Genomic DNA, 8657 nt, shown 5'->3' with positions numbered 1-8657 from the left:
CTATGTCCAGGCTATGGGACGAGAGCGTGCTCATGCTTCTTCTGGACAGAGGAGGCAAAAACGCCGTCATTACCCGCAAATTCAAGAAGAGGAAGTTTCACCTCCTAGTCCTCCTCCAAGAGAACTTCGTCCACGTCACCGTCCTGGCAAAGAGCCTGCTGGAAGCAGCTCACAAGCACATCCACCTCGTCAAGCTCCATACATGATGCCAAGCATGGCAGTGCCTCCTCCTTCTCGGGCTAATCCATCAAGACGGGGAATTGCTTGGAACATCTGCCCTCGCACTCCTCCTCATCTTCAAATCGAATATCCAGAAGATCAACATCAATATCCTCGGTGCCCGAAGCTTGCCCGTCCTCAAATCCTAACTGAGTTTACTGCTTCCATGGGTAGAAACTACTTCAAGCAAACAGTGGCACTAACTAATGCACGTAAGGAGAACGTGTACAAGTATGACAAGGCAGAAAATTTGGAAAGGCGATTTTGGTGTCAGTTGCATCAAGATTTCTACTCCTCTGTTATCATGCGCAAGGGCAAGGCTCCTATTGTCTCTTGTAAGTATGTTGATTGGGCCTATTTTGAGAAGATGAATGATCCATTCTTCAATCAAGCCATTGCAAAGTGCAAGGAATTTGGTCTCTATGACATCATGGGGTTTCGGTATGATTGGAATGAGGAGATACTTGCTCAATTTGACTCCTTTCTATTTTATGATGCAAGGCAAGTTGCTTTCTTTTGGACCACCGAGGGAGTGAAGTATGGGGTTGATTACATGACATTCTCTAGGCTTCTTGGACTTGGTTCAGAGGATGAGAAGAGAGATCCAATCCATGTAGAACATCAGTTGAAGCCAAGTCAATTACCGGCTCTTTTCTACAATCCTATTCTAGCGGAAGCCGGCAATGCAAGCACCCTTCAACCCTTCTACTACACCATGAATCAATTCTTTCGTGCCACCATTGATGCTAAGGATGGTGACGCCACTGCACTTAGATACTTTGCTTGCAATCTTCTTGCCTGTGTCATGCCCGGTGGGAGACCCTTCTGCATTATGGACTTCATTTGGAATGAGTTAAAGAGGATGATGAATGATCCACAGAAATTTCTACCATCTGCTCCTTATATCATGTATATGATCGAGAGGGTTACCAAAGTCACTTTTCCTAAGGATTGTAAGCATGCAGCTCTTCATCTTCGTCCTCGATCCGGTGATGCACCGCACGCCCCTCCTCTTCATGCTGGTGCTACAAGAAACCCAAGGTTTGACCCAGCTCCATCTTATTCGGGTCCATCTTCTTCTCGCCATGGTCACCATGACTCCTTTATCAAGAGGGCCCTTAAGAGCATTTTCTGCATGTGCAAGACTGCAACTCAAGAAATCAATGAAAACCGCCGTGACATTATTGAGATCAAGAGTCACTTAGGGCTTCCGGCGGATCCCTACCATGAGTTGCCCGAGTTTGATGACCCATTTGCCGAATGGGATGCTGCGGATGAGGCTGCCGTTGCTGCTATTCATGCTCCTCTTCCTCGCCCACGTCAGCGTACCCGTGCCCCTACACGATCCCGTCGCTCTCCTCCTCGTGGCCAAGAGATTTTTGATGAAGAGGAAGAGACCGAGGAAGAAGCACCTCCAAACTACCGCGAGATCCTCGACTCGGATGAGGATGAGGATACCTCCGATGAGGATGCCCAAGATGATGATGAGTAGAAGACCTTCTTGCCATTTTTCATTTCCTTTTTGGCACTTGATGACAAAGGGGGAGTGAAAATGATCATTTATGTACTCATTTGGGCTTTGTATCAAACTTTATGTTGTCTTGTCTTTTGCTTGAACAATTCTCATGTAAGGACTATGTGGTGTGAGTGAGAAAACTTGTAATGTGTGCTACTCTGTTGATCACTAGTTTGAAATTTGTTTTTAAGGATGAGCTGATAGCGTGACTCTTATCTTGATTGTGATGCAATGTTTTTCTTCTGTGTTCAGTGCTGATGGTCCGGATAGTCCGGAAACTCTTCCGGATACTCCGGACACAGGGTCCTGAGTCTTCGGATTTGTCCCCGGAGTCTCCGGGTTGTGCCTTTTCGACACAAGTTTTACTTGATTGCATCACATGACAATTGCATCACACACCATATTAGCACACACTTGCTCACCCCACTGTAGAGTGTATAAAGAGTTTTCACATCTTTTTTCTAATATGCCAACCTTGACTTTAGAGAAGTCAATTTGAAATTCAAATTCATGGCATACATTAAGGGGGAGCTCTTTACATGCTTAAGATTACATCTTTGTGGTTATCAAATGAGATACATGTGGGTTGTCATCAATCACCAAAAAGGGGAAGATTGAAAGACATCTAGGCCCCTAAGTGGGTTTTGGTGATAAATGACAAAGCACATGCATATTTAATCGTGTTATTAAGCATGTGTGCAGGTGCTAAGGATGACTGAACAAAGCATATAGCGAAGCGTGAACCCTGAGAAAGGATATGAAAAGCGGCGTTCTTAAGTGTACTAAAAGACTAGATTTTATTTTTGAAATTGAGTATAGGAACGCCGTACTTTCAACGGGAACTTTGATCCACAAGTGTAGACAAGGTAGTTGTGCTCAAGAGAACCCACAAAAACCGTGAGAGAAAAGATGCACACATAGCGAGGTTTCCTGCACTTCTCGCCTGAACCGGACAGTCCGGTTCCTCAAACCGGACAGTCCGGCACCCCAGGACAGTCCGGTCCATTACATCGGACAGTCCGGTTTTCGTCCTGCTTCTAGACAGAAAGTTTTGTCCAACCGGACTGTCCGATCCTGTATGGCGGACTGTCCGGTTTGGCTGTAACGGCTAGTTTCTGGGAGAGGGGGTATAAATACCCCCATACCCCCTCTCATTCTCCCTCTTTTGCTCATTTTCGACCAGAATAGCCTAAAAGCAAAAGAGAGCTTTCTCACTCCCTATTTGCTCCATTCTTGAGTGATTTTCTTAGGGGATTGAAGTGAGATTGTTGCAAGAGCAAAGATTGTGCAAGTAAGCCTTGATTTCATCTCTTGAGCACATCATCCAAGTCTAGCCCGTGGATTCTAGTTTATTACTCTTATAGCTCCAAGCTCCTAGACGGCTAGGTGTCGCTTGTGATTGCGTGATTGATTTGTGAGCATCACAGCTGGTTTGTAGTCTTCTTTCCTCTCCGAGGAATTCATAGTAAGTGACCCTAGGGTTTGAGCGTTGGTCTCACCCTTGGGAGAGGAGCATAGGAGTTCTTGAGCGCCGTCTCTTGAATTCTTCCTCAACGGAGACGTAGCTCCTTTGGGAGTGAAATTCGGGAAACAAATCCTGTGTCTCTCTCGCAATTCTAGCTTGCATTTGTGGTTGTTTGCTTGTGAGACTAACCTTTTAGGGTTTGAGGGCGATCTACTATTATACAAGTCTCAGGAGTAAGATAACTCGTGAGAAACACTCCAGAGGTACCACTAGTTCTCCTAAATTTACTGGATTCAATTTACAGCATTTCTATCTTTGTTTTGTAGCAGTTGGTTTCATACCCGGATAGTCCGGACATTATATCCGGAAACTCCGGACACAATATCCGGAGTATCTGGACATTGATCTAGAGTATCCGGACACCTGTGTTGCTAACCGTGTTCGAAGTGTTTTTAAGTTGTAGATTAGCCTATTCACCCCCCCCCCTTCTAGGCATCTTGAGGTCCTTTCAATCTCTTTGATCAGCTTCAGGGTGCTTGTGTATTCTTGAAGATTGATCTGCGTTCGGGTTATCACCAGCTGAAGATTCGTCCCGAGGATATTCCGAAGATGGCATTCACCTGCAAGTATGGGCTATACGAGTATACGGTCATGTCCTTTGGCCTGACCAATGCTCCGGCTTTCTTCATGCATCTGATGAACAAGGTTTTCATGGATTATCTGGACACCTTTGTGGTGATATTCATTGATGATATCCTGGTATATTCCAAGTCAGAGGCAGAGCATGAGAAACATCTAAGGCTTGTGTTGCAGAGGCTCAGAGAGCACAAGCTGTATGCCCAAGCTTAGCAAGTGCGAATTCTGGATTGATGAGGTTCCATTCCTCGGTCATGTCATCTCCAAGGGAGGTATCGCTGTGGACCCCGGAAAGGTGAAGGATGTGCTTGACTGGGTGGTACCGCAGACAGTGAAGGAAGTCCGCTCTTTTCTGGGCTTAGCAGGATATTATCGGAGGTTCATTGAGAATTTCTCCAAGATTGCGAAGCCTTTGACTTCCTTGCTAGAGAAGGGTGTGGATTTCTCATGGACTGATGAGCGGCAGAAGGCCTTCGGGGAGCTGAAGAAGAGGTTGACTACGGCGCCAGTCCTTACTCTGCCAGACCAGAGCAAGAGGTTCACAGTGTATTGTGATGCTTTGAGGGATGGTCTTGGTTGCGTCCTGATGCAGGAAGGCAGAGTGATAGCTTATGCTTCGCGGCAGTTGCGCTGGCACGAGCTGAATTATCCCACTCATGATCTGGAGTTAGCCGCAGTTGTGCATGCTTTGAAGATATGGAGGCATTACTTGTTTGGGCAGAGGTGTGACATTTACACCAATCACAAGAGCCTCAAGTACATTTTCACTCAGAGTGAGCTGAACATGCGGCAGAGAAGATGGCTAGAGTTGGTCAAGGATTATGATCTGGAGATTCACTATCATCCGGGCAAAGCCAATGTTGTAGCAGATGCTCTGAGCAGGAAGAGCTATGTTAACATGGCCGTGGCTTTTCTGATGCCTCAGGAGTTATGTGAGGAATTCGAGCAGTTGAGTCTGGGTTTCTTGCATCACACCTCGAGTGCATCATTCGAGGCAGAACCCACTCTAGAGGCAAAGATCAGGAAGCATCAGAAAGAAGATAAGAAGCTGCAGGAGATCCGTGAACTGCTCAAGATTGGCAAGGCACCTCATTTCAGAGGGGATGATCAGGGTACCTTGTGGTACAAGGGTCGGATATGTGTGCCGGATGTAGAGGATCTTAGGAAGCTGATTTTGAGTGAGGCTCATGATACAGCGTATTCTATTCATCCGGGTAGCACGAAGATGTATTATGACCTCAAGGAACGATTCTGGTGGTATGGAATGAAGCGTTCCGTTGCGGAGTACGTGGCTATCTGTGACACTTGTCAACGTGTCAAGGCAGCGCATCAGAGACCAGCAGGTCTACTGCAGCCATTGAAGATTCCAGAGTGGAAATGGGAGGAGATCACTATGGACTTCATCGTTGGATTGCCTCGTACTCAGAAAGGGTACAACTCCATATGGGTAGTAGTGGATCGGTTGACGAAGGTTGCCCACTTCATCCCGGTGAACACTACTTACTCCGGTGCTAGACACGCAGAGTTGTACATCTCCAGGATCGTTTGTCTGCATGGTGTTCCGAAGAAGATCATATCTGACCGAGGATCTCAGTTCACTTCACGATTCTGGGAGCAGTTGCATGATTCGTTGGATACGAAGCTGCGTTTCAGCACCGCTTATCATCCTTAGACAGATGGGCAGACAGAGAGAACCAACCAAGTGTTGGAAGATATGCTTCGAGCCTGCGCTATTCAGTATGGTACCAGCTGGGGTAAATGCCTGCCGTATGCAGAGTTTTCATACAACAATAGCTATTAGGCCAGTCTGAAGAAATCTCCTTTCGAGGCCCTGTATGGTCGGAAGTACAGAACTCCGCTGTATTGGGATCAGATTGGCGAGAGGCAGGTATTTGGTCCGGATATTGTTGAGGAGGCAGAACAGCTGGTACAGCAGGTGCGAGAGAACCTGAGAGTTGCCCAGACTCGTCAGAAGAGCTACGCGGATGTTCGTCGTCGAGATCTGACCTTTGCAGCGGGTGATCATGTGTACCTGAAGGTCTCGCCGATGAGAGGAATCCGCAGGTTTAACGTGAGAGGGAAGTTAGCCCCTCGATACATCGGTCCGTTCAAGGTGTTGGAACGGAAAGGTGAGGTAGCATACCGCTTCGAGTTGCCTCCCAACCTCTCAGGAGTGCATGATGTGTTCCACGTGTCTCAGGTGAAGAAGTGCTTGAGGGTGCCGGAAGAACAAGCACCGCTAGAAGGGTTGGATGTGCAGGAGGATCTGACTTACACCGAGCATCCGGTGAAGATTCTGGAGACATCTGAGAGAGTTACCAGAAACAAGAAGATCAAGATGTGCCGTGTACAGTGGAGTCATCACACGGAGGATGAGGCTACCTGGGAGCGAGAAGATGAGATGAGGAAGACATATCCCGATCTCTTTGCTAGCTAGCCTATCTGAATCTCGGGGATGAGATTCCTGTAAGGGGGGTAGGTTTGTAACACCCTAATGTAAATTTTCTAATTTTTAATGAATTTATTTTAGCTTAAATAAAATTTCTAAGGTTTTTCTTGATTTATCTTGCATTTAAATTAATTTTATTCCATAAGTAATTAAAATTCATTTTAGGTTCAACATGTTTGTGCATTCATGCTGGTGCATCTATTTTGTTTGTTTGAATAGTTGAGTTTGAATTCAAATCCCATTTGAATTCAAATAGAATTGAGTTAGTTTGAAAAAGGAAAGGAAAGGAAATGGAAGAACAAAACTAGATCCTAGCCCAGCCCGGCCTGCCTCCTTACCTCCCCTAGGGCCGGCTCTTCTCCCTGCGGCCCACTCTCTTCATTTCCTCCCTCTCGCGCTCAGCCAGCCCGGCCCACGTGCGCTCACCCTCCTCCGCTCTCCCCTTCTCTCCTGGGCCGAGCACTTGCCCCGGCCCAAGTCAACAGCCATGCCTCCCCTCCCTTTCCTCCGACACTTCGGGCCCGCCCGTCAGTTCTTTCCCCTTCCTCCTCGCACTGCTCTCTGCTCCGCTGACCACTCCGCCCGGCCGCGCCTCTGCACTCTGGGCCCGCTCCACCGCGCCGCGCCCGGCACGAGCCCGGACACCGGCCTCATCCCCCGCCTAGGGTCTTCTAGAAGTGCGCCCGCGCTCGGATTGGGACAAGCCGCAACGACCCCGTGAGAAGCGGGAGCTTAGTTGTTCGGGTGACCCGCACGCCGAGGCCGCCCCACCCTTCTTAGCCACGGCAGCTCTTTCGCGCTCTCCCTCAGCCGCCACTGCACCTCCCAGCTCTCCCCGAACCCTTGCGCCACCGTGCCGTCACTCGAAGCCGAGGGTGCGCTGCGGCCGATCCGCCCCTGCGCCGCTGCGATTCAACCATGGCATCATCGATCTTCGGCCTCTAGCCGCCGTCGTAGTATCCTGGGGTGGTAAGGATCGCGTCGTGCCCTTTTTCCCTCTTCCTTTCCCTCTGCGCGAGTGAGTTCCTCTCGATGCCGAGAGCTAGTGCCGCCCCCACTGTGGAAAGCCCCGACCCGAACCCTAATTGGCCGTCTCGAGTACCTAGATGCTTTCGCCGTGTCGTGCTCTACCTCCCGGGCCAGATCTCGTCCAAAATAGAGCCTGGACGGCCGAGATCGACCAACTCCGGCGAACCTCCACCGCGGGAACGGGACTCCGGTGATCCAGCACCGCCACCCCTGCAGCCCAAACCCCCGAGCGTCCGATCTGTAACGAGCGGCCAGGATTAGATCGTGACCGAGCAGACCCGGGCCACCCGATCGAGATCCAGCGGTCCTGAGCCAAAGGTACCGGTTCGTGGCATGGTTAGGTCACAGCCGTTCGATCCGAGATCGACGATCTAGATTAGATCCAGTTAAGTTAAGGCTCGATCCATTGGATCCAGATCTGACGGATGGTACGCGTAGATACCGTTTCGCAAGTGAGATTAGATCTGAGCCTTTAGAATTAGATCCGGTGGCCCAGATTAAAGAATACCGCTTCGGCCTGTCAGTTTTGCTAAAGAGCCCCTATATTTTTCCTAGAATCAACCGGCAGTACATACCTATTCAAAAGAAATTCCAACTAGGTCCTGTTTTTAGCGCCAGAGCCGCCTGAGCTTTCTGGAAATTGGGTCCGCAGTCCATCCCCGGTGTTTTTGCGGGTTAGACCCTAGATCTAGCCTTTAATTAGGTTTAGGCCCTCGGTTTTTGCGCAGAACCCCTTAGAATCTCCTGTTTTCTTACAGAAAAGCCCCTGGACCTTGTTGTAACCCTAGATTTCGCGTCTTAGCTCTGATTTAGATGGTTTTCGCGCTCACGCGACCGTTGTAACGCGTAGAATAGCTTTAGCTCAATTTTGTGTGCTGTCTTATTGTATTGTTGTACTGTTTCTTATCTTTTGTCATGGTTTGCATGTGATGTGCCTGTGTGGACCATGTTTTGGCGTTGCGATCGTGAGTAGACGTTGAGCCATCGGAGGAGTACCAAGAGCCACCTTTTTCAGACGCGTTTGAGCAGCAGCCAGGAGACTTTGAGGAAGGCAAGTATAACATGAACATCCTATCACTTTTAAATACAATTTCATACTGCATTTTAATACTGTATGCCTATAAGGATTTCCTAGCCACTTTTATCCTTTATATAAATACCTTGGGTTGCATTTTGGTTAGTTGTGCTAGGTGCTGCGCTCTCACATATTGAGCTAGGTCCTTTTCAATTAAATTGATTAATGGTTATATGCAACTTGATTCTGAGAGTGGCCCTCTATGCTGTGTGCTTGAGCGGCTCATGTCTCCTTAAAATATGTTTTTGTTAGAAACATGGTTTAGGGG

Source organism: Panicum hallii, chromosome 7, assembly GCF_002211085.1.
Source record: "Panicum hallii strain FIL2 chromosome 7, PHallii_v3.1, whole genome shotgun sequence".
NCBI lineage: Eukaryota > Viridiplantae > Streptophyta > Magnoliopsida > Poales > Poaceae > Panicum > Panicum hallii.
The sequence above is the reverse complement of the archived record's forward strand: the minus strand, read 5'-3'. Positions refer to the sequence as shown.